Source organism: Phalangium opilio, unplaced genomic scaffold (genome assembly GCF_054372755.1).
Source record: "Phalangium opilio isolate 3A_F unplaced genomic scaffold, DU_Popi_V2 ptg000019l_1, whole genome shotgun sequence".
NCBI classification, from domain to species: Eukaryota; Metazoa; Arthropoda; class Arachnida; order Opiliones; family Phalangiidae; genus Phalangium; species Phalangium opilio.
Window position 1 is genome coordinate 4,368,351 of NW_028324152.1, and position 27,243 is coordinate 4,395,593.

The 27,243-nt window shown below is 43.0% G+C and overlaps 1 non-coding gene and 5 pseudogenes across 1 annotated transcript; 5 read left to right on the plus strand and 1 right to left on the minus strand.

The window, feature by feature from the left end:
• Positions 1-15,048: 15,048 nt before the first annotated feature.
• TRNAK-CUU (transfer RNA lysine (anticodon CUU)) lies at positions 15,049-15,121 on the minus strand. Its single transcript has one exon. It is a non-coding gene; the product is annotated as a tRNA-Lys (tRNA).
• Positions 15,122-23,948: 8,827 nt separating this feature from the next.
• On the plus strand, positions 23,949-24,051 carry LOC149700218 (5S ribosomal RNA; annotated as a pseudogene).
• Positions 24,052-25,126: 1,075 nt separating this feature from the next.
• LOC149700219 (5S ribosomal RNA) lies at positions 25,127-25,245 on the plus strand (annotated as a pseudogene).
• A 612-nt stretch (positions 25,246-25,857) lies between these two features.
• LOC149700220 (5S ribosomal RNA) lies at positions 25,858-25,976 on the plus strand (annotated as a pseudogene).
• A 600-nt stretch (positions 25,977-26,576) lies between these two features.
• Positions 26,577-26,695, plus strand: LOC149700221 (5S ribosomal RNA; annotated as a pseudogene).
• A 136-nt stretch (positions 26,696-26,831) lies between these two features.
• On the plus strand, positions 26,832-26,950 carry LOC149700222 (5S ribosomal RNA; annotated as a pseudogene).
• The last annotated feature ends 293 nt before the right edge of the window (positions 26,951-27,243 follow it).

Consider the following 27,243-nt stretch of genomic DNA (forward strand, 5'->3'; position numbering starts at 1 on the left):
GTATCTCTGGTAGAACCAGAGTTACGAGCCTGCAAAGTTTATTTTCAAAAATCAAAAGTAACCTTCTAACAATAAGTGAGACAAAAAATAAGTTGACGACGATATTGAGGTAGCCTCCAGTTTAAAGTATCCTTGTATGGGGAGCAAAGAGTACTATAACATATCCAAAGGAGATCCCAGTATCTCTTGTAGAACAAGAGTTATGAGCCTCCAAAGTTTAGTGCAAAAATCATAAGTAACATAATAAAAATAAGTGAGACGATACCAAAGTTGATGAACATTTTGCTTAATATCTCGGCCCCTGTTTGTCGTAGCTCAATGTTTTTAGTATGGTTAGATGGGGGAGAATTTGGACTATATCACATCCTAAGGACATCCCCGTATCTCTAGTAGACACAGAGTTATGGGCCTGCAAAGTATAGTCTAATGCATTTCCTATGGACGTTTTGTTTGTTTACGTTTAGCTTAATTACTCGGCCCCTGTTTGTCGTAGCTCAATGTTGTTAGTATGGTTAGATGAAGGACAAATTGGACTATAACATATCCTAAGGACATCCCGGTATCTCTAGTAGACACAGAGTTATGGGCCTGCAAAGTATAGTCTAATGCATTTCCTATGGTCGGGTTGTTTGTTTACGTTTAGCTTAATTACTCGGCCCCTGTTTGTCGTAGCTCAATGTTTTTAGTATGGTTAGATGGGGGACAAATTGGACTATAACATAATCAAAGGACATCCCCGTATCTCCAGTGGAAACAGAGTTACGAGCCTGCAAAATATAGTCTAACTCATTTCCTATGGAGGGGGTTTGTTTCTTTACGTTTTGCTTAAGTACTCGGCCCCTGTTTGTCATAGCCCAAAGTTTTTAGTATGGTTAGATGAAGGACAATTTGGACTATAACATATCCTAAGGACATCCCCGTATCTCTAGTAGACACAGAGTTATGGGCCTGCAAATCATAGTCTAATGCATTTCCTTTGGACGGGTTGTTTGTTTACGTTTAGCTTAATTACTCGGCCCCTGTATGTCGTAGCTCAGTGTTTTTAAAATGGTTAGATGGGGGACAAATTGGAATATAACATACTCAAAGGACATTGCCGTATCTACAGTAGAAACAGAGTTACGAGCCTGCAAAGTATAGTCTAATGCATTTTCTATGGAGGGGTTTGTTTGTTCACGTATTGCTTAATTACTTGACCCTGTTCTTTCGATTAAAAATAATAGCATATCTTTAGTGTAGCGGTTATCGCATCCGCCTCACTCCCGGAAGGCCACAGGTTCGAAACCGCGAAGTTTTTTTTTTTTGCTTGGAACATGCAAAGACCTTTATAATTATCCGAACATTTGTGTCAAGGTCACATTATTTACATCCCCGTATCTCTGGTAGAACCAGAGTTACGAGCCTGCAAAGTTTATTTTCAAAAATCAAAAGTAACCTTCTAACAATAAGTGAGACAAAAAATAAGTTGACGACGATATTGAGGTAGCCTCAAGTTTAAAGTATCCTTGTATGGGGAGCAAAGAGTACTATAACATATCCAAAGGAGATCCCAGTATCTCTTGTAGAACAAGAGTTATGAGCCTCCAAAGTTTAGTGCAAAAATCATAAGTAACATAATAAAAATAAGTGAGACGATACCAAAGTTGACGAACATTTTGCTTAATATCTCGGCCCCTGTTTGTCGTAGCTCAATGTTTTTAGTATGGTAAGATGGGGGAGAATTTGGACTATATCACATCCTAAGGACATCCCCGTATCTCTAGTAGACACAGAGTTATGGGCCTGCAAAGTATAGTCTAATGCATTTCCTATGGACGTTTTGTTTGTTTACGTTTAGCTTAATTACTCGGCCCCTGTTTGTCGTAGCTCAATGTTGTTAGTATGGTTAGATGAAGGACAAATTGGACTATAACATATCCTAAGGACATCCCCGTATCTCTAGTAGACACAGAGTTATGGGCCTGCAAAGCATAGTCTAATGCATTTCCTTTGGACGGGTTGTTTGTTTACGTTTAGCTTAATTACTCGGCCCCTGTTTGTCGTAGCTCAGTGTTTTTAAAATGGTTAGATGGGGGACAAATTGGAATATAACATACTCAAAGGACATTGCCGTATCTACAGTAGAAACAGAGTTACGAGCCTGCAAAGTATAGTCTAATGCATTTTCTATGGAGGGGTTTGTTTGTTCACGTATTGCTTAATTACTTGACCCTGTTCTTTCGATTAAAAATAATAGCATATCTTTAGTGTAGCGGTTATCGCATCCGCCTCACTCCCGGAAGGCCACAGGTTCGAAACCGCGAAGTTTTTTTTTTTGCTTGGAACATGCAAAGACCTTTATAATTATCCGAACATTTGTGTCAAGGTCACATTATTTACATCCCCGTATCTCTGGTAGAACCAGAGTTACGAGCCTGCAAAGTTTATTTTCAAAAATCAAAAGTAACCTTCTAACAATAAGTGAGACAAAAAATAAGTTGACGACGATATTGAGGTAGCCTCAAGTTTAAAGTATCCTTGTATGGGGAGCAAAGAGTACTATAACATATCCAAAGGAGATCCCAGTATCTCTTGTAGAACAAGAGTTATGAGCCTCCAAAGTTTAGTGCAAAAATCATAAGTAACATAATAAAAATAAGTGAGACGATACCAAAGTTGACGAACATTTTGCTTAATATCTCGGCCCCTGTTTGTCGTAGCTCAATGTTTTTAGTATGGTAAGATGGGGGAGAATTTGGACTATATCACATCCTAAGGACATCCCCGTATCTCTAGTAGACACAGAGTTATGGGCCTGCAAAGTATAGTCTAATGCATTTCCTATGGACGTTTTGTTTGTTTACGTTTAGCTTAATTACTCGGCCCCTCTTTGTCGTAGCTCAATGTTGTTAGTATGGTTAGATGAAGGACAAATTGGACTATAACATATCCTAAGGACATCCCGGTATCTCTAGTAGACACAGAGTTATGGGCCTGCAAAGTATAGTCTAATGCATTTCCTATGGTCGGGTTGTTTGTTTACGTTTAGCTTAATTACTCGGCCCCTGTTTGTCGTAGCTCAATGTTTTAAGTATGGTTAGATGGGGGACAAATTGGACTATAACATACTCAAAGGACATCCCCGTATCTCCAGTGGAAACAGAGTTACGAGCCTGCAAAATATAGTCTAACTCATTTCCTATGGAGGGGGTTTGTTTCTTTACGTTTTGCTTAAGTACTCGGCCCCTGTTTGTCATAGCCCAAAGTTTTTAGTATGGTTAGATGAAGGACAATTTGGACTATAACATATCCTAAGGACATCCCCGTATCTCTAGTAGACACAGAGTTATGGGCCTGCAAAGCATAGTCTAATGCATTTCCTTTGGACGGGTTGTTTGTTTACGTTTAGCTTAATTACTCGGCCCCTGTTTGTCGTAGCTCAATGTTTTTAGTATGGTTAGATGGGGGACAAATTGGAATATAACATACTCAAAGGACATTGCCGTATCTACAGTAGAAACAGAGTTACGAGCCTGCAAAGCATAGTCTAATGCATTTTCTATGGAGGGGTTTGTTTGTTCACGTATTGCTTAATTACTTGACCCTGTTCTTTCGATTAAAAATAATAGCATATCTTTAGTGTAGCGGTTATCGCATCCGCCTCACTCCCGGAAGGCCACAGGTTCGAAACCGCGAAGTTTTTTTTTTTGCTTGGAACATGCAAAGACCTTTATAATTATCCGAACATTTGTGTCAAGGTCACATTATTTACATCCCCGTATCTCTGGTAGAACCAGAGTTACGAGCCTGCAAAGTTTATTTTCAAAAATCAAAAGTAACCTTCTAACAATAAGTGAGACAAAAAATAAGTTGACGACGATATTGAGGTAGCCTCAAGTTTAAAGTATCCTTGTATGGGGAGCAAAGAGTACTATAACATATCCAAAGGAGATCCCAGTATCTCTTGTAGAACAAGAGTTATGAGCCTCCAAAGTTTAGTGCAAAAATCATAAGTAACATAATAAAAATAAGTGAGACGATACCAAAGTTGACGAACATTTTGCTTAATATCTCGGCCCCTGTTTGTCGTAGCTCAATGTTTTTAGTATGGTTAGATGGGGGAGAATTTGGACTATATCACATCCTAAGGACATCCCCGTATCTCTAGTAGACACAGAGTTATGGGCCTGCAAAGTATAGTCTAATGCATTTCCTATGGACGTTTTGTTTGTTTATGTTTAGCTTAATTACTCGGCCCCTGTTTGTAGTAGCTCAATGTTTTTAGTATGGTTAGATGGGGGACAAATTGGACTATAACATACTCAAAGGACATCCCCGTATCTCCAGTGGAAACAGAGTTACGAGCCTGCAAAATATAGTCTAACTCATTTCCTATGGAGGGGGTTTGTTTCTTTACGTTTTGCTTAAGTACTCGGCCCCTGTTTGTCATAGCCCAAAGTTTTTAGTATGGTTAGATGAAGGACAATTTGGACTATAACATATCCTAAGGACATCCCCGTATCTCTAGTAGACACAGAGTTATGGGCCTGCAAAGCATAGTCTAATGCATTTCCTTTGGACGGGTTGTTTGTTTACGTTTAGCTTAATTACTCGGCCCCTGTTTGTCGTAGCTCAATGTTTTTAGTATGGTTAGATGGGGGACAAATTGGAATATAACATACTCAAGGGACATTGCCTTATCTACAGTAGAAACAGAGTTACGAGCCTGCAAAGTATAGTCTAATGCATTTTCTATGAGGGGTTTGTTTGTTCACGTTATGCTTAATTACTTGACCCTGTTCTTTCGATTAAAAATAATAGCATATCTTTAGTGTAGCGGTTATCGCATCCGCCTCACTCCCGGAAGGCCACAGGTTCGAAACCGCGAAGTTTTTTTTTTTGCTTGGAACATGCAAAGACCTTTATAATTATCCGAACATTTGTGTCAAGGTCACATTATTTACATCCCCGTATCTCTGGTAGAACCAGAGTTACGAGCCTGCAAAGTTTATTTTCAAAAATCAAAAGTAACCTTCTAACAATAAGTGAGACAAAAAATAAGTTGACGACGATATTGAGGTAGCCTCAAGTTTAAAGTATCCTTGTATGGGGAGCAAAGAGTACTATAACATATCCAAAGGAGATCCCAGTATCTCTTGTAGAACAAGAGTTATGAGCCTCCAAAGTTTAGTGCAAAAATCATAAGTAACATAATAAAAATAAGTGAGACGATACCAAAGTTGACGAACATTTTGCTTAATATCTCGGCCCCTGTTTGTCGTAGCTCAATGTTTTTAGTATGGCTAGATGGGGGAGAATTTGGACTATATCACATCCTAAGGACATCCCCGTATCTCTAGTAGACACAGAGTTATGGGCCTGCAAAGTATAGTCTAATGCATTTCCTATGGACGTTTTGTTTGTTTACGTTTAGCTTAATTACTCGGCCCCTGTTTGTCGTAGCTCAATGTTTTTAGTATGGTTAGATGGGGGACAAATTGGAATATAACATACTCAAAGGACATTGCCTTATCTACAGTAGAAACAGAGTTACGAGCCTGCAAAGTATAGTCTAATGCATTTTCTATGAGGGGTTTGTTTGTTCACGTTATGCTTAATTACTTGACCCTGTTCTTTCGATTAAAAATAATAGCATATCTTTAGTGTAGCGGTTATCGCATCCGCCTCACTCCCGGAAGGCCACAGGTTCGAAACCGCGAAGTTTTTTTTTTTGCTTGGAACATGCAAAGACCTTTATAATTATCCGAACATTTGTGTCAAGGTCACATTATTTACATCCCCGTATCTCTGGTAGAACCAGAGTTACGAGCCTGCAAAGTTTATTTTCAAAAATCAAAAGTAACCTTCTAACAATAAGTGAGACAAAAAATAAGTTGACGACGATATTGAGGTAGCCTCAAGTTTAAAGTATCCTTGTATGGGGAGCAAAGAGTACTATAACATATCCAAAGGAGATCCCAGTATCTCTTGTAGAACAAGAGTTATGAGCCTCCAAAGTTTAGTGCAAAAATCATAAGTAACATAATAAAAATAAGTGAGACGATACCAAAGTTGACGAACATTTTGCTTAATATCTCGGCTCCTGTTTGTCGTAGCTCAATGTTTTTAGTATGGCTAGATGGGGGAGAATTTGGACTATATCACATCCTAAGGACATCCCCGTATCTCTAGTAGACACAGAGTTATGGGCCTGCAAAGTATAGTCTAATGCATTTCCTATGGACGTTTTGTTTGTTTACGTTTAGATTAATTACTCGGCCCCTGTTTGTCGTAGCTCAATGTTGTTAGTATGGTTAGATGAAGGACAAATTGGACTATAACATAACAAACGAGTGCGAGAGGGTGGGTTAGCTAAACGAGTGCGACAGGGTGGGGTTAGCTAAACGTGTGCGACAGGGTGGGTTAGCTAAACGAGTGCGACAGGGTGGGTTAGCTAAACGAGTGCGACAGAGTGGGTTAGCTAAACGAGTGCGACAGGGTGGGTTAGCTAAACGAGTGCGACAGGGTGGGTTAGCTAAACGAGTGCGACAGGGTGGGTTAGCTAAACGAATGCGACAGGGTAGGTTAGCTAAACGAGTGCGACAGGGTGGGTTAGCTAAACGAGTGCGACAGGGTGGGTTAGCTAAACGAGTGCGACAGGGTGGGTTAGCTAAACGAGTGCGACAGGGTGGGTTAGCTAAACGAGTGCGACAGGGTGGGTTAGCTAAACGAGTGCGACAGGGTGGGTTAGCTAAACGAGTGCGACAGGGTGGGTTAGCTAAACGAGTGCGACAGGGTGGGTTAGCTAAACGAGTGCGACAGGGTGGGTTAGCTAAACGAGTGCGACAGGGTGGGTTAGCTAAACGAGTGCGACAGGGTGGGTTAGCTAAACGAGTGCGACAGGGTGGGTTAGCTAAACGAGTGCGACAGGGTGGGTTAGCTAAACGAGTGCGACAGGGTGGGTTAGCTAAACGAGTGCGACAGAGTGGGTTAGCTAAACGAGTGCGACAGGGTGGGTTAGCTAAACGAGTGCGACAGGGTGGGTTAGCTAAACGAGTGCGACAGGGTGGGTTAGCTAAACGAATGCGACAGGGTGGGTTAGCTAAACGAGTGCGACAGGGTGGGTTAGCTAAACGAGTGCGACAGGGTGGGTTAGCTAAACGAGTGCGACAGGGTGGGTTAGCTAAACGAGTGCGACAGGGTGGGTTAGCTAAACGAGTGCGACAGAGTGGGTTTAGCCAAACGAGAGAGCCATGTTTGTCGTAGCCGTAAGCTTTTTTTAAGGGTGGATGGGGGACAAATTGGACTATAACATACTCAAATGACATCCCCGTATCTCTAGTAAAACCAGAGTTATGGCATGTTTTGGAACATTTCGCTTAATTACTCGGCCCATGCTTGTCGTAGCACTTAGTTTATAGTATGGTTGGATGGGCGGACAAATTGGATTATAACACACTCAAAGGACATCCCTGTATCTCTTGTAGAACCAGAGGGTAAACGAGTGCGAGAGGGTGGGTTAGCTAAACGAGTGCGACAGGGTGGGGTTAGCTAAACGTGTGCGACAGGGTTGGTTAGCTAAACGAGTGCCACAGGGTGGGTTAGCTAAACGAGTGCGACAGGGTGGGTTAGCTAAACGAGTGCGACAGGGTGGGTTAGCTAAACGAGTGCGACAGAGTGGGTTAGCTAAACGAGTGCGACAGGGTGGGTTAGCTAAACGAGTGCGACAGGGTGGGTTAGCTAAACGAGTGCGACAGGGTGGGTTAGCTAAACGAATGCGACAGGGTAGGTTAGCTAAACGAGTGCGACAGGGTGGGTTAGCTAAACGAGTGCGACAGGGTGGGTTAGCTAAACGAGTGCGACAGGGTGGGTTAGCTAAACGAGTGCGACAGGGTGGGTTAGCTAAACGAGTGCGACAGGGTGGGTTAGCTAAACGAGTGCGACAGGGTGGGTTAGCTAAACGAGTGCGACAGGGTGGGTTAGCTAAACGAGTGCGACAGAGTGGGTTAGCTAAACGAGTGCGACAGGGTGGGTTAGCTAAACGAGTGCGACAGGGTGGGTTAGCTAAACGAGTGCGACAGGGTGGGTTAGCTAAACGAATGCGACAGGGTGGGTTAGCTAAACGAGTGCGACAGGGTGGGTTAGCTAAACGAGTGCGACAGGGTGGGTTAGCTAAACGAGTGCGACAGGGTGGGTTAGCTAAACGAGTGCGACAGAGTGGGTTTAGCCAAACGAGAGAGCCATGTTTGTCGTAGCCGTAAGCTTTTATTAAGGGTGGATGGGGGACAAATTGGACTATAACATACTCAAATGACATCCCCGTATCTCTAGTAAAACCAGAGTTATGGCATGTTTTGGAACATTTCGCTTAATTACTCGGCCCATGCTTGTCGTAGCACTTAGTTTATAGTATGGTTGGATGGGCGGACAAATTGGATTATAACACACTCAAAGGACATCCCTGTATCTCTTGTAGAACCAGAGGGTAAACGAGTGCGAGAGGGTGGGTTAGCTAAACGAGTACGACAGGGTGGGGTTAGCTAAACGAGTGCGACAGGGTTGGTTAGCTAAACGAGTGCGACAGGGTTGGTTAGCTAAACGAGTGCCACAGGGTGGGTTAGCTAAACAAGTGCGACATTGTGGGTTAGCTAAACGAGTGCGACAGGGTTGGTTAGCTAAACGAGTGCCACAGGGTGGGTTAGCTAAACAAGTGCGACAGGGTTGGTTAGCTAAACGAGTGCGACAGGGTGGGTTAGCTAATCGAGTGCGACAGGGTGGGTTAGCTAATCGAGTGCGACAGGGTGGGTTAGCTAATCGAGTGCGACAGGGTGGGTTAGCTAAACGAGTGCGACAGGGTGGGTTAGCTAAACGAGTGCGACAGGGTGGGTTAGCTAAACGAGTGCGACAGGGTGGGTTAGCTAAACGAGTGCGACAGGGTGGGTTAGCTAAACGAGTGCGACAGGGTTGGTTAGCTAAACGAGTGCGACAGGGTTGGTTAGCTAAACGAGTGCGACAGGGTTGGTTAGCTAAACGAGTGCGACAGGGTTGGTTAGCTAAACGAGTGCGACAGGGTTGGTTAGCTAAACGAGTGCGACAGGGTTGGTTAGCTAAACGAGTGCGACAGGGTTGGTTAGCTAAACGAGTGCGACAGGGTTGGTTAGCTAAACGAGTGCGACAGGGTGGGTTAGCTAATCGAGTGCGACAGGGTGGCTTAGCTAATCGAGTGCGACAGGGTGGGTTAGCTAAACGAGTGCGACAGGGTGGGTTAGCTAAACGAGTGCGACAGGGTGGGTTAGCTAAACGAGTGCGACAGGGTGGGTTAGCTAAACGAGTGCGACAGAGTGGGTTAGCTAAACGAGTGCGACAGGGTGGGTTAGCTAAACGAGTGCGACAGGGTGGGTTAGCTAAACGAGTGCGACAGGGTGGGTTAGCTAAACGAATTTGACAGGGTGGGTTAGCTAAACGAGTGCGACAGGGTGGGTTAGCTAAACGAGTGCGACAGGGTGGGTTAGCTAAACGAGTGCGTCAGGGTGGGTTAGCTAAACGAGTGCGACAGGGTGGGTTAGCTAAACGAGTGCGACAGGGTGGGTTTAGCCAAACGAGAGAGCCATGTTTGTCGTAGCCGTAAGCTTTTATTAAGGGTGGATGGGGGACAAATTGGACTATAACATACTCAAATGACATCCCCGTATCTCTAGTAAAACCAGAGTTACGAGCCTCCAAAATAAAGTGTAATGTTAATCCTATGGAGTGTATGTTCACGAACATTTTGCTTAATTACTCGGCCCTGATTTCCCTGAATTTTCCCTGAGGTTTTTGTCAACTATTTATTTCCCTGATTTTTCCCGATTTTCCCGGTTTTTCAGGTTTGTATGAGCCCTGATTCGAAATAAATTTATATTTTTGTTGTGGCTCGTTTTGTGAAGGAAAAATAGGGCAGATTTCAGAAGAATGCTTCGACTAGTGTAGAAGTTGCAGGTGAGTTCTCCTTGTTTGTCATTCAATGGTACTAATTACGTTGTTAGTTTATAATATTGAATATCGGTAATGGTATGGAAATGGTTCTCTGCTATATTTGATTTCGGTAATGGTTGGAAATGAGATAACGTTTCTTAATCGGGAATGGGAATGGTTGGTATTTGGAAACCACGGATCGGTAACGTATGGGGAGGTTGATGAAATCTATGGGTGGAATTGGTAAACAAAAATTTGAACAAGAGTGGTATGGAAATGGTAACGTTTGAAACTGAAATGCAGCTCTCTAAACCTTAGAGTATATCGTAGTGGTATCTATGCTCCTTGGTTTTCCGTTCCAAAACTTCCGTTGGCTGGGATCTCCGTCGAAAAGAAAAATGGCGATATGGTGGACGTAGAAACACGTTGCAATTCTTATATTAAAGATACTGGGAATAAATTTGTCCAAATCGTTTTAATTTAACCACGGAATTCTCACTCACACATATCACAACAAAACATCATTGACGATCGTTTAAATGTTTTGTAGAAAACTAGAAACCCCGACTAAAAGCCAACTTCTTAGCCAAGGCTTAATTTACACCGTTCCGACAGAAGCAGACGTGAGCCATTTTCGCTCCCAAAATCACAAGATAAAAATAGTTCTAAACCGGATGTGTGTAAGTTAATCCGTGTGGGCGCTAAAAAATGGGGTAACTATTTCTTTGGGAGTTAAGCGGTGTATGAATCCGCTGAGCTTTACGGCGAAACTTTGTTGTTACTGGCTTTTTAACCAGTTTCGTACTTCGGGTTATTATGAACTCCTGGTGGGACAAAGTTCAACTCCGGTACTAGCAAACGCAAAAACTAAACGCTAGTTCAGCATAACCAAAAACTAAACAGAAATTCGTTTACTGATCATAAACAAAACTACTAAAACATAGCACCAGCGATAGCGATTAAATGAAATCCAAAACTTATTTACTTGAAAAGTATTAATGTTCATCAAAATAATATCAAAAATAAACATAAGCAAATTATCATCTTAAAAACAGATCAAGAGCAGCGCTATCCAGTTAACTGTAACCTAAACAAAAGTCCACACGAATAATCAATCATTATATGGACTAACAAGATTATGATACTTTGCGAAATCATTTTTTAAAAAAATAGACTCTAGTCTTTAAACATATTAACCACAATACATAAAAAGAATAGAACAAAACACAAAATTTACAGAGCGCTCTAAATTAACTTCGAAGTGAATTCACATTAATCCATTTACTTTTTAATAACCCTACGCGTAACTAGATCTCTAGGTCGTAGTACTCTACTATCAATAAGATCATCACGATCATCCTGATCGTCATTATCGAATGGTTTAATTTCATTGTTTCCTATTAAACCTATACAGGTAAGGTGACTATCATTTTTCCGTTTAGTCGGTACCGAAATTTTGTCACCATTACCCGAATGCGTACTGTCAGCCTCGTAACCCTGCGCAAGGGCTGATACTGCCAGCCTTTGTCTTTCGACGTACGGTTTTAGCTCTGAAACATGATATGTTCCAGGCAATTCTTTGCCATTTGGGTGAGCCAACCTGTACGTTAGTTTTGATAACTTTTTCGAAATTTTAAAGGGACCTTCGTACTTATCCGCTAATTTCTTACTAAAGTCATCCGCAGCGCTGGATAAAAAATGTGTTTTACGTAACACAAAATTTCCATCCTGGAACTCGAAATCACGTTGACTTCGGTCATAGTACGCTTTTTGCTTTTGTTGAGCAATTTTAATGCGGTCTTTAGCCTTTTCAACAGCTTCCTCCACTACCGAAGCTACTCTGAGACCATAAAAACTCTCAGTCTCAGGCACTAAATATTCTTCCGGATTTTTATCTTTCAGAACGCTACTGGCCGTTCTCAGTTCGCGACCAAACATCAAGAACGCAGGGGTGTATCCTGTCGTCTCTTGACGAGCGGTCCTAATAGCCATGGCGAACTGGGAAATGCCTTTGTCCTAATCTTTGTGATTATCCTCTACATAGGATACTACCATAGTTCCTATGATTCTATTAAACCTTTCTGTTAGGTTACCCTGAGATGAATATAAGGACGTATAGCGTTGTTTGACCTGCAACGTCTCGAAAACCTTTTTGAAAATACGAGAAACAAACTGTCGGCCATTGTCGCTTACTACGCAGGTGGGCAATCCAAATCGCGTAAAAATGTCACCGATAAGATGACGCACAATAGGCTTAGTAGTAGCGGGCCTTAACGGGAATATCGCCACCCATTTGGTTAAGGTGTCTGACACCACTTATCATTTTCTAAATATTGAAAAATCGCGCTCATTTCTTTGTCGTTACGCTGTGCTTGTATAATGTCGTCGCGGTCAAACTTGACTAATACCGGGCTAGAATGAGGGGTGCTATATGTTATTGCACTAAGAATACCTATATCACAGTCGGAGTTACGCGTTAATTGTTCAACCCTATTTAGGATCCTTGATTGTTCAACTACCGCTGAAGTTTCGGTATGCTCGTCTTGTTCCGGTACCCGCGAGAGGTCGTCAGCTACAACACTATCTTTGCCGGGTATATGGTTTACGGTGAAATCAAAAGCTTGTAGCCTTGCGTTTCACCTGGCAAATTTGCCGGTGGGGTCTCGCGCGCGGTAAAGCCAGCGTATTGCACTGTGATCGGTAAAAACTTCAAATTTTGACCCTTTATGTATGGGCGGAACTTTTCTACTGCCCAGACGACAGCTAAACATTCCCGCTCAGTCGTGGAATATTTTCTTTCCGTGTCGCTAAGTGAGCGGCTAGCGAATTGGACGACGTGTCGCTTTCCCTTTATTTTCTGCGACAGCACTGCTTCCAATCCAAGGTAGGAAGCGTCCGTGTGTAGTATGAAGGGCTGTGTATAGTCCGTTGAACTTAACACTGAGGCCGACGATTAAAATAGTTAATTAAATTAAAACGATTTGGACAAATTTATTCCCAGTATCTTTAATATAAGAATTGCAACGTGTTTCTACGTCCACCATATCGCCATTTTTCTTTTCGACGGAGATCCCAGCCAACGGAAGTTTTGGAACGGAAAACCAAGGAGCATAGATACCACTACGATATACTCTAAGGTTTAGAGAGCTGCATTTCAGTTTCAAACGTTACCATTTCCATACCACTCTTGTTCAAATTTTTGTTTACCAGTTCCACCCATAGATTTCATCAACCTCCCCATACGTTACCGATCCGTGGTTTCCAAATACCAACCATTCCCATTCCCGATTAAGAAACGTTATCTCATTTCCAACCATTACCGAAATCAAATATAGCAGAGAACCATTTCCATACCATTACCGATATTCAATATTATAAACTAACAACGTAATTAGTACCATTGAATGACAAACAAGGAGAACTCACCTGCAACTTCTACACAAGTCGAAGCATTCTTCTGAAATCTGCCCTATTTTTCCTTCACAAAACGAGCCACAACAAAAATATAAATTTATTTCGAATCAGGGCTCATACAAACCTGGAAAACCGGGAAAATCTGGAAAAATCAGGGAAATAAATAGTTGACAAAAACCTCAGGGAAAATTCAGGGAAATCAGGGCCGAGTAATTAAGCAAAATGTTCGTGAACATACACTCCATAGGATTAACATTACACTTTATTTTGGAGGCTCGTAACTCTGGTTTTACTAGAGATACGGGGATGTCATTTGAGTATGTTATAGTCCAATTTGTCCCCCATCCACCCTTAATAAAAGCTTACGGCTACGACAAACATGGCTCTCTCGTTTGGCTAAACCCACCCTGTCGCACTCGTTTAGCTAACCCACCCTGTCGCACTCGTTTAGCTAACCCACCCTGTCGCACTCGTTTAGCTAACCCACCCTGTCGCACTCGTTTAGCTAACCCACCCTGTCGCACTCGTTTAGCTAACCCACCCTGTCGCACTCGTTTAGCTAACCCACCCTGTCGCACTCGTTTCGCTAACCCACCCTGTCGCATTCGTTTAGCTAACCCACCCTGTCGCACTCGTTTAGCTAACCCACCCTGTCGCACTCGTTTAGCTAACCCACCCTGTCGCACTCGTTTAGCTAACCCACTCTGTCGCACTCGTTTAGCTAACCCACCCTGTCGCACTCGTTTAGCTAACCCACCCTGTCGCACTCGTTTAGCTAACCCACCTGTCGCACTCGTTTAGCTAACCCACCCTGTCGCACTCGATTAGCTAACCCACCCTGTCGCACTCGTTTAGCTAACCCACCCTGTCGCACTCGATTAGCTAACCCACCCAGTCGCACTCGTTTAGCTAACCAACCCTGTCGCACTCGTTTAGCTAACCAACCCTGTCGCACTCGTTTAGCTAACCCACCCTGTCGCACTTGTTTAGCTAACCCACCCTGTGGCACTCGTTTAGCTAACCAACCCTGTCGCACTCGTTTAGCTAACCAACCCTGTCGCACTCGTTTAGCTAACCCACCCTGTCGCACTCGTTTAGCTAACCCACCCTATCGCACTCGTTTAGCTAACCCACCCTGTCGCACTCGTTTAGCTAACCCACCCTGTCGCACTCGTTTAGCTAACCCACCCTGTGGCACTCGTTTAGCTAACCAACCCTGTCGCACACGTTTAGCTAACCCCACCCTGTCGCACTCGTTTAGCTAACCCACACTCTCGCACTCGTTTACCCTCTGGTTCTACAAGAGATACAGGGATGTCCTTTGAGTGTGTTATAATCCAATTTGTCCGCCCATCCAACCATACTATAAACTAAGTGCTACGACAAGCATGGGCCGAGTAATTAAGCGAAATGTTCAAAAACATGCCATAACTCTGGTTTTACTAGAGATACGGGGATGTCCTTTGAGTAGGTTATAGTCCAATATGTTCCACATCCAATAGGTATTGTGGAAAAACTTTGACTTTATACGTCACGTCTGAGACTCCACAAAACCGCTCCGGGATGGGCTCGAACCACCAACCTTCCGGTTAACAGCCGAATGCGCTAACCATTGCGCCATGGAAGCTTAGAATTTAAAATGTTGTCAGGTATTGTGGAAAAACTTTTACTTTTTACGTCACATCTGAGACCTCACAACACCGCTCCCGGATGGGCTCGAACCATCAACCTTTCGGTTAAGAGCCGAACGCACTAAGCATTGCGCCACGGAAGCTTAGAATTTAAAATGTTGTCAGGTATTGTGGAAAAACTTTGACTTTTTACGTTACATTTGAGATCTCACAACACCGCTCCCGGGTGGGCTCGAACGACCAACCTTTCGGTTAACAGCCGACCGCGCTAATCATTGAGCCACGGAAGCTCAGAAATTATAGGGTTGTCAGGTATTGTGGAAAAACTTTGACTTTTTACGTCACATCTGAGACCACACAACACCGCTCCCGGATGGGCTCGAACCACCAACCTTTCGGTTAACAGCCGAACACACTAAGCATTGCATTAAGGAAAATTAGAATTTAAAATGTTGTCATGTATTGTGGAAAACTTATGACTTTGTACGCTACATCTGAGACGCTGAACGCGCTAACCATTGCGCCACGGAAGCCCAAAAATTAAATGTTCGTCAGGTATTGTGGAAAAACTCTGACTTTTTACGTTACATCTGATACCTCACAACACCGCTCCCAGGTGGGCTCGAACCACCAACCTTTTGAATAACAGCTGAGCGCGCTAACCATTGCCACACGGAAGCCCAAAAATGATATGGTCGTCAGGTATTGTGGGAAAACTTTGACTTTTTACGTCACATCAGAGACCTCACAACACCGCTCCCGGATGGTTTCGTACCACCAACGTTTCGGTTAACAGCCGAACGCGCTAACCATTGAGCCACGGAAACTCAGAAATTAAATGTTTTTCAGGTATTGTGGAAAAGTTATGACTTTTCACGCTACATCTGAGACCCCACAACACCTCTCCCGGGTGGGCTCGAACCACCAACCTATTGGTCAACAGCCGAACGCGCCAACCATTGAGCCACAGAAACTCAGAAATTAAATAGTTGTTAGGTATTGTGGAAAAGTTATGACTTTTCACGCTACATCTGAGACCCCACAACACCTCTCCCGGGTGAGCTCGAACCACCAACCTTTCGGTTAACAACTGAACGCGCTAACCATTGCGCCACGGAAGCCCAAAAATTAAATGTTCGTGAGGTATTGTGGAAAAACTCTGACTTTTTACGTCACATCTGAGACCTCACAACACCGCTCCCGGATGGGCTCGAACCTCCAACCTTCCAGTTAACAGCTGAGCGCGCTAACCATTGCCACACGGAAGCCCAAAAATTAAATGGTCGTCAGTTATTGTGGAAAAACTTTGGCTTTTTATGTTACATTTGAGATCCCAAAACACCGCTCCCGGGTGGGCTCGAACCACCAACCTATTGGTTTACAGCCGAACGCGCAAACCATTGAGCCACGGAAACTCAGAAATTAAATGTTTTTCAGGTATTGTGGAAAAGTTATGACTTTTCACGCTACATCTGAGACCCCACAACACCTCTCCCGGGTGGGCTCGAACCACCAACCTATTGGTCAACAGCCGAACGCGCCAACCATTGAGCCACAGAAACTCAGAAATTAAATAGTTGTTAGGTATTGTGGAAAAGTTATGACTTTTCACGCTACATCTGAGACCCCACAACACCTCTCCCGGGTGAGCTCGAACCACCAACCTTTCGGTTAACAACTGAACGCGCTAACCATTGCGCCACGGAAGCCCAAAAATTAAATGTTCGTGAGGTATTGTGGAAAAACTCTGACTTTTTACGTTACATCTGATGCCTCACAACACCGCTCCCAGGTGGGCTCGAACCACCAACCTTTTGAATAACAGCTGAGCGCGCTAACCATTGCCACACGGAAGCCCAAAAATGATATGGTCGTCAGGTATTGTGGAAAAACTTTGACTTTTTACGTCACATCAGAGACCTCACAACACCGCTCCCGGATGGGCTCGAACCTCCAACCTTTCAGTTAACAGCCGAACGTGCTAACCATTGAGCCACGGAAGCTCAGAAATTCAATGGTTGTCAGGTATTGTGGAAAATTTTGACTTTTTACGTCACATCTGAGACCTCACAACACCGCTCCCGGATGGGCTCGAACCACCAACCATTCGGTTAACAGCCGAAAGCACTAAGCATTGCGCCACGGAAAATTAGAATTTAAAATGTTTTCATGTATTGTGGAAAACTTATGACTTTTTACGCTACATCTGAGACCCCACAACACCGCTCCCGGGTTGGGCCCGAACCACCAACCTTTCGGTTAACAGATGAACGCGATAACCGTTGCGTAACGGAAGCCCAAAAATTATATCGTCGTCAGGTATTGTGGAAAAACTTTGACTTTTTACGTCACATCTGAGACCTCAACACCGCCCCCAGATGGGCTCGAACCACCAACCTTTCAGTTAACAGCCGAACGCGCTAACCATTGAGCCAAGGAAGCTCAGAAATTCAATGGTTGTCAGGTATTGTGGAAAAACTTTGACTTTTTACGTCACATCTGAGAACTCACAACACCGCTCCCGTATGGGCTCGAACCACCAACCTTTCGGTTAACAGCCGAACTCGCTAAACATTGCGCCACGGAAGCCCAAAAATTAAATGGCCGTCAGGTATTGTGGAAAAACTTTGAATTTTTACGTCACATATGAGACTCCACAACACCGCTCCGGGATGGGCTCGAACCACCAACCTTTCGGTTAACAGCCGAATGCGCTAACCATTGCGCCACGGAAGCCCAAAAAATAAATGTTCGTCAGGTATTGTGGGAAAACTTTGACTTTTTACGTCACATCTGAGGCCTCACAACACCGCTCCCGGGTGGGCTCGAACCACCGACCTTTCGGTTAACAGCCGAACGCACTAAGCATTGCGCCATGGAAGCTTAGAATTTAAAATGTTGTCAGGTATTGTAGAAAAACTTTGGCTTTTTACGTTCCTTCTGAGATCTCACAACACCGCTCCCGGGTGGGCCCGAACCACCAACCTTTCGGTTAACAGATGAACGCGATAACCGTTGCGCAACGGAAGCCCAAAAATTATATCGTCGTCAGGTATTGTGGAAAAACTTTGACTTTTTACGTCACATCTTAGACCTCACAACACCGCTCCCGGATGGGCTCGAACCACCAACCTTTCAGTTAACAGCCGAACGCGCTAACCATTGAGCCACGGAAGCTCAGAAATTCAATGGTTGTCAGGTATTGTGGAAAAACTTTGTCTTTTTACGTCATATCTGAGACCTCACAACACCGCTCCCGTTTGGGCTCGAACCACCAACCTTTCAGTTAACAGCCGAACGCGCTAACCATTGCGCCACGGAAGCCCAAAAATTAAATGGCCGTCAGGTATTGTGGAAAAACTTTGACTTTTTACGTCACATATACGTCCACAATACATGACAACATTTTAAATTCTAATTTTCCGTGGCGCAATGCTTAGTGCTTTCGGCTGTTAACCGAAAGGTTGGTGGTTCGAGCCCATCCGGGAGCGGTGTTGTGAGGTCTCAGATGTGACTTAAAAAGTCAAAGTTTTCCCACCATACCTGACAACCATTTAATTTCTGAGCTTCCGTGGCTCAATGGTTAGCGCGTTCGGCTGTTAACCGAAAGGTTGGTCGTTCGAGCCCACCCGGGAGCGGTGTTGCGAGATATCAAATGTAACGTAAAAAGTCAAAGTTTTTCCACAATACCTGGCAACGTTATAAATTCTAAGCTTCCGTGGCGCAATGCTTAGTGCGTTCGGCTGTTAACCGAAAGGTTGGTGGTTCGAGCCCAACCGGGAGCGGTGTTGTGAGGTCTCAGATGTGACGTAAAAAGTCAAAGTTTTTCCACAATACCTGACGACGATATAATTTTTGGGCTTCCGTTGCGCAACGGTTATCGCGTTCATCTGTTAACCGAAAGGTTGGTGGTTCGGGCCACCCGGGAGCGGTGTTGTGAGATCTCAGAAGGAACGTAAAAAGCCAAAGTTTTTCCACAATACCTGACAACATTTTAAATTCTAAGCTTCCATGGCGCAATGCTTAGTGCGTTCGGCTGTTAACCGAAAGGTCGGTGGTTCGAGCCCACCCGGGAGCGGTGTTGTGAGGCCTCAGATGTGACGTAAAAAGTCAAAGTTTTCCCACAATACCTGACAAACATTTATTTTTTGGGCTTCCGTGGCGCAATGGTTAGCGCGTTCGGCTGTTAACCGAAAGGTTGGTGGTTCGAGCCCATCCCGGAGCGGTGTTGTGGAGTTTCATATGTGACGTAAAAAGTCAAAGTTTTTCCACAGTACCTGACGGCCATTTAATTTTTGGGCTTCCGTGGCGCAATGGTTAGCGCGTTCGGCTGTTAACCGAAAGGTTGGTGGTTCGAGCCCATACGGGAGCGGTGTTGTGAGGTCTCAGATGTGACGTAAAAAGACAAAGTTTTTCCACAATACCTGACAACCATTGAATTTCTGAGCTTCCGTGGCTCAATGGTTAGCGCGTTCGGCTGTTAACTGAAAGGTTGGTGGTTCGAGCCCATCCGGGAGCGGTGTTGTGAGGTCTCAGATGTGACGTAAAAAATCAAAGTTTTTCCACAATACCTGACGACGATATAATTTTTGGGCTTCCGTTGCGCAAAGGTTATCGCGTTCATCTGTTAACCGAAAGGTTGGTGGTTCGGGCCCACCCGGGAGCGGTGTTGTGAGATCTCAGATGTAGCGTAAAAAGTCATAAGTTTTCCACAATGCATGAAAACATTTTAAATTCTAATTTTCCGTGGCGCAATGCTTAGTGCGTTCGGCTGTTAACCGAATGGTTGGTGGTTCGAGCCCATCCGGGAGCGGTGTTGTGAGGTCTCAGATGTGACGTAAAAAGTCAAAGTTTTTCCACAATACCTGACAACCATTGTATTTCTGAACTTCCGTGGCTCAATGGTTAGCGCGTTCGGCTGTTAACTGAAACGTTGGAGGTTCGAGCCCATCCGGGAGCGGTGTTGTGAGGTCTCAGATGTGACGTAAAAAGTCAAAGTTTTTCCACAATACCTGACGACGATATAATTTTTGGGCTTCCGTTCCGCAACGGTTATCGCGTTCATCTGTTAACCGAAAGGTTGGTGGTTCGGGCCACCCGGGAGCGGTGTTGTGAGATCTCAGAAGGAACGTAAAAAGCCAAAGTTTTTCCACAATACCTGACAACATTTTAAATTCTAAGCTTCCATGGTGCAATGCTTAGTGCGTTTGGCTGTTAACCGAAAGGTCGGTGGTTCGAGCCCACCCGGGAGCGGTGTTGTGAGGCCTCAGATGTGACGTAAAAAGTCAAAGTTTTCCCACAATACCTGACGAACATTTATTTTTTGGGCTTCCGTGGCGCAATGGTTAGCGCGTTCGGCTGTTAACCGAAAGGTTGGTCGTTCGAGCCCACCCGGGAGCGGTGTTGTGAGATATCAAATGTAACGTAAAAAGTCAAAGTTTTTCCACAATACCTGACGACGATATAATTTTTGGGCTTCCGTTGCGCAACGGTTATCGCGTTCATCTGTTAACCGAAAGGTTGGTGGTTCGGGCCCACCCGGGAGCGGTGTTGTGAGATCTCAGATGTAGCGTAAAAAGTCATAAGTTTTCCACAATACATGAAAACATTTTAAATTCTAATTTTCCGTGGCGCAATGCTTAGTGCGTTCGGCTGTTAACCGAATGGTTGGTGGTTCGAGCCCACCCGGGAGCGGTGTTGTGAGGCCTCAGATGTGACGTAAAAAGTCAAAGTTTTCCCACAATACCTGACGAACATTTATTTTTTGGGCTTCCGTGGCGCAATGGTTAGCGCGTTCGGCTGTTAACCGAAAAGTTGGTCGTTCGAGCCCACCCGGGAGCGGTGTTGTGACATATCAAATGTAACGTAAAAAGTCAAAGTTTTTCCACAATACCTGACGACGATATAATTTTTGGGCTTCCGTTGCGCAACGGTTATCGCGTTCATCTGTTAACCGAAAGGTTGGTGGTTCGGGCCCACCCGGGAGCGGTGTTGTGAGATCTCAGATGTAGCGTAAAAAGTCATAAGTTTTCCACAATACATGAAAACATTTTAAATTCTAATTTTCCGTGGCGCAATGCTTAGTGCGTTCGGCTGTTAACCAAATGGTTGGTGGTTCGAGCCCACCCGGGAGCGGTGTTGTGAGATATCAAATGTAACGTAAAAAGTCAAAGTTTTTCCACAATACCTGACAACATTTTAAATTCTAAGCTTCCATGGCGCAATGCTTAGTGCATTCGGCTGTTAACCGAAAGGTTGGTGGTTCCAGCCCACCCGGGAGAGGTGTTGTGGGGTCTAAGATGTAGCGTAAAAAGTCATAAGTTTTCCACAAGACCTGACAACCATTTAATTTCTGAGCTTCTGTGGCTCAATGGTTAGCGCGTTCGGCTGTTAATCGAAAGGTTGGTGGTTCGAGCCCACCTGGGAGCGGTGTTGTGAGGTCTCAAATGTAACTTCAAAAGACGAAGTTTTTCAACAATACCTGACGACATTTAATTTTTAGGGTTCCGTGGCGCAATGGCTAGCACGTTCATCTGTTAACCGAAAGGTTGGTGGTTCAAGCCCACCCGGGAGCGGTGTTGTGAAGTCTCATATGTAACGTAACAAGTCGGGAAAACCAAAATATTACCTCTCCGTGTCGAGAAGATTATATAACCTTAAGTATCCAATGAAAACGTCGACCTTTTGCCCTCATCCTTTCCCGCGCTTTGCGCTTCCGCATTTCATCCTTACTCTCAACATTATCTTCCTCCATTTTACATATAAAAATCAAATACTCACAAAAAGAAGTGGCAAAAACCTGCTGGCTCTTTACAACCACTTAATTTGACTTAATATCCAATTTCCAACAACAATAATATAAGGGTAGTTTAATTGACAACCTACTAGCATCGAAATTCTCATAAGGAATGGCTCCCGAGGATAAAAAACGGCAATTTTCAACTAGGTGGGCGTTATCTCATAAGATTTGAAAAATATCATTTGTCTTTTTTACCAATGCCTAACCGTTTGGATTTTTTAAAGCAGTCTTAGCACCAAAAAATATTTTTGAATGAGGATAAAAAAGGTCTGTCCTCTCGTAATTTTTTAAGCTTTTATCATGATTACTCTATACAACAGTAACAAGGAGTATAAACGCATTAGTGGAAGCAGTATTTTTTTCCCTAAACAATCTCGCTTATGTTTATGCAATGAATGAAATATATCACAATGCACGGGCCTTGATAGTTATAGGAGGCAATGAAGGAAATATATCGCATGCACGGGCCTTGGTAGATATAAGAGGCAATGATAATCTCTCTCTTTGCACGAGAGGTTTATCTTTAATATTTTAATAAATATAATTATTTTTAATTATTTTAATCTTCACTAATTAACATTAATAATAGTTAAATCGTTTAAAAAAAGTTATACTTATTATCTTCTCAAACTTTGCTAATATTGACGTTTAAAGTGAAGGGTACCCCTCTTCCCGCTTTCTTCAAATTTTGGGGTATATATACGATTCGTTTCCATTATAATAGTAAGGAAAAACCGCAAATGCGAAAACCTTTGGTAGCGATCCTACCTTAGGGAGGCTAGACGTTTCTCGTAACCCTAGCTGATCGCCGCGTATATCCTAAAACCAAACGATGATAATGGAGTAGAAGCCAATGATACAGATTGGTGTCTATGTGGAATAGACGGAAGACCAGTGGATGGTGGTGTTAGAAGGCAGTGTAAGTGCAGACTGGTGTCAATGTGGGATTGACAAAGAACAGAAGATGGTGGTGATTAGAAGCCAGTATGTACAGACTGGTGTCCACGTGGAATGGACGAAGACCAGAAGATGGTGGTGATTAGCAGCCAGTAAGAACAGACTAGTGTCCGTGTGGTATGGACAAAGACCAGAAGATTGGTGGTGTGAGAACTCAAGTAGAGGAGCCATTTCCGTGACTGTGAAAGCAGTTCGGAAATGGCGAACACGTTTGCTCCGATACGCAAACTGCGAACGCGGTCACGTGGGTGTAACAACGGACAGACAGACACACACACAGACAGACAGACACACACACAGACACACAGACACACAGACACACAGACACACACACAGACAGACAGACACACAGACACACAGACAGACACGGCCTTACAGAACCTCTCCTGGACTACGTCACACGGAGAGGTAAAAAGTCAGAGTCTTTCCACAATACCTGACGAACATTTAATTTTTGGCTTCCGTGGCGCAATGGTTAGCGCGTTCAGCGATTTCTACGCTGAATACACCGTTTCTCGTCCGATTACCGAAGTTAAGCAGCGTCGAGCGCAGTCAGTACTTGGGAGGGAGACCACTTAGGAACACTGCGTGCCGTTAGCTTTTTCACTTTTTTTTTCTCTTTTAAATTCCAATAGATATGAAAAAAGCAAACATATTTTCTTTTTGTTATTGTTTTAAAAAGATGAAGGTTAATTTGTCTCACTTAATTTAAATTCGAATTATTAACTAGCACTCTTGGCAACGGCCATATCACACTGAAAACACCGTTTCTCGTCCGATCACCATAGCTAAGCAGCGTCGAGCGCAGTCAGTACTTGGTAAAACAGCGTGCCGTTGGCTTTTTCCTTTTTGTTTCCTCTTTAAAATTCCACCAGATATGAAAAAAGCAAACATATCTTCTTTTTGTTATTGTTTTATAAAGATGAAGGTTAATTAAAATCAAATTAACTAGCACTCTCGGCAACGGCCATATCACTCTGAATATACCGTTTCTCGTCCGATCACCGAAGTAGAGCAGCGTCGAGTGCAGTCAGTACTTGGGAGGGAGACCACTTAGAAACACTGTGTTCCTTTGGTTTTTGACTTTTTTTTCCTCTTTTAAATTCCAATAGATATGAAAAAAGCAAAAGTATTATCTTTTTGTTATTGTTTTAAAAAGATGAAGGTTAATTTGTATCACTTAATTTAAATTCGAATTATTAACTAGCACTCTCGGCAACGGCCATATCACGCTGAAAACCCCGGTTCTCGTCCGATCACCGAAGTTAAGCAGCGTCGAGCGCAGTCAGTGCTAGGGAACACTGCGTGCCGTTGGCTTTTTCCTTTTTGTTTCCTCTTTTAAATTCCACCAGATATGAAAAAACCAAACATATCTTCATTTTGTTATTTTTTAAAAAGATGAAGGTTAATTTGTCTCACTTAATTTAAATTCGAATTATTAACTAGCACTCTTGGCAACGGCCATATCACACTGAAAACACCGTTTCTCGTCCGATCACCATAGTTAAGCAGCGTCGAGCGCAGTCACTACTTGGTAACACAGCGTGCCGTTGGCTTTTTCCTTTTTGTTTAATCTTTAAAATTCCACCAGATATGAAAAAAGCAAACATATCTTCTTTTTGTTATTGTTTTATAAAGATGAAGGTTAATTAAATTCAAATTAACTAGCACTCTCGGCAACGGCCATATAACTCTGATTACACCGTTTCTCGTCCGATCACCGAAGTTGAGCAGCGTCGAGTGCAGTCAGTACTTGGGAGGGAGATCACTTAGGAGCACTTTGTTCCTTTGGTTTTTGACTTTTTTTTCCTCTTTTAAATTCCAATAGATATGAAAAAAGCAAACATATTATCTTTTTGTTATTGTTTTATAAAGATGAAGGTTAATTTGTTTCACTTAATTTAAATTCGAATTATTAACTAGCACTCTTGGCAACGGCCATATCACGGTGAAAACCCCGGTTCTCGTCCGATCACCAAAGTTAAGCAGCGTCGAGCGCAGTCAGTGATTGGGAACACTGCGTGCCGTTGGCTTTTTCTTTTGTTTCCTCTTTTAAATTCCACCAGATATGAAAAAACCAAACATATCTTCATTTTGTTATTGTTTAAAAAGATGAAGGTTAATTTGTCTCACTTAATTTAAATTCGAATTATTAACTAGCACTCTTGGCAACGGCCATATCACACTGAAAACACCGTTTCTCGTCCGATCACCATAGTTAAGCAGCGTCGAGCGCAGTCAGTACTTGGTAACACAGCGTGCCGTTGGCTTTTTCCATTTTTTTTCCTCTTTAAAATTCCACCAGATATGAAAAAAGCAAACATATCTTCTTTTTAATATAGTTTTATAAAGATGAAGGTTAAATAAATTCAAATTATTAACTAGCACTCTCGGCAACGGCCATATCACGCTGAATACACCGTTTCTCGTCCGATCACCGAAGTTAAGCAGCGTCGGGCGCAGTCAGTACTTGGTAGGGAGACCACTTAGGAACACTGCGTGCCGTTAGCTTTTTCACTTTTTTTTCTCTTTTAAATTCCAATAGATATGAAAAAGCAAACATATTTTCTTTTTGTTATTGTTTTAAAAAGATGAAGGTTAATTTGTCTCACTTAATTTAAATTCGAATTATTAACTAGCACTCTTGGCAACAGCCATATCACACTGAAAACACCGTTTCTCGTCCGATCACCATAGTTAAGCAGCGTCGAGCGCAGTCAGTACTTGGTAACACAGCGTGCCGTTGGCTTTTTCCTTTTTGTTTCCTCTTTAAAATTTCACCAGATATGAAAAAAGCAAACATATCTTCTTTTTGTTATTGTTTTATAAAGATGAAGGTTAATTAAATTCAAATTAACTAGCACTCTCGGGAACGGCCATATAACTCTGAATACACCGTTTCTCGTCCGATCACCGAAGTTGAGCAGCGTCGAGTGCAGTCAGTACTTGGGAGGGAGACCACTTAGGAGCATTGTGTTCCTTTGGTTTTTGACTTTTCTTTCCTCTTTTAAATTCCAATAGATATGAAAAAAGCAAACATATTATCTTTTTGTTATTGTTTTAAAAAGATGAAGGTTAATTTGTTTCACTTAATTTAAATTCGAATTATTAACTAGCACTCTCGGCAACGGCCATATCACTCTGAAAACACCGGTTCTCGTCCGATCACGGAAGTTAAGCAGCGTCGAGTGCAGTCAGAACTTGGGAGGGAGACCACTTAGGAACACTGCGTTCCGTTGGCTTTTTGACTTCATTTTCCTCTTTTAAATTCCAATAGATATGAAAAAAGCAAACATATTTTCTTTTTGTTATAGTTTTAAAAAGATGAAGGTTAATTTGTTTCACTTAATTTAAATTCGAATTATTAACTAGCCCTCTTGGCAACGGCCATATCACGCTGATAAACCCCGGTTCTCGTCCGATCACCGAAGTTAAGCAGCGTCGAGCGCAGTCAGTGCTTGGGAACAGTGCGTGCCGTTGGCTTTTTCTTTTGTTTCCTCTTTTAAATTCCACCAGATATGAAAAAACCAAACATATCTTCATTTTGTTATTGTTTAAAAAGATGAAGGTTAATTTGTCTCACTTAATTTAAATTCGAATTATTAACTAGCACTCTTGGCAACGGCCATATCACACTGAAAACACCGTTTCTCGTCCGATCACCATAGTTAAGCAGCGTCGAGCGCAGTCAGTACTTGGTAACACAGCGTGCCGTTGGCTTTTTCCATTTTTTTTCCTCTTTAAAATTCCACCAGATATGAAAAAAGCAAACATATCTTCTTTTTAATATAGTTTTATAAAGATGAAGGTTAAATAAATTCAAATTATTAACTAGCACTCTCGGCAACGGCCATATCACGCTGAATACACCGTTTCTCGTCCGATCACCGAAGTTAAGCAGCGTCGAGTGCAGTCAGTACTTGGGAGGGAGACCACTTAGGAGCACTGTGTTCCTTTGGTTTTTGACTTTTCTTTCCTCTTTTAAATTCCAATAGATATGAAAAAAGCAAACATATTATCTTTTTGTTATTGTTTTAAAAAGATGAAGGTTAATTTGTTTCACTTAATTTAAATTCGAATTATTAACTAGCACTCTCGGCAACGGCCATATCACTCTGAAAACACCGGTTCTCGTCCGATCACGGAAGTTAAGCAGCGTCGAGTGCAGTCAGAACTTGGGAGGGAGACCACTTAGGAACACTGCATTCCGTTGGCTTTTTGACTTCATTTTCCTCTTTTAAATTCCAATAGATATGAAAAAAGCAAACATATTTTCTTTTTGTTATAGTTTTAAAAAGATGAAGGTTAATTTGTTTCACTTAATTTAAATTCGAATTATTAACTAGCCCTCTTGGCAACGGCCATATCACGCTGATAAACCCCGGTTCTCGTCCGATCACCGAAGTTAAGCAGCGTCGAGCGCAGTCAGTGCTTGGGAACAGTGCGTGCCGTTGGCTTTTTCTTTTGTTTCCTCTTTTAAATTCCACCAGATATGAAAAAACCAAACAT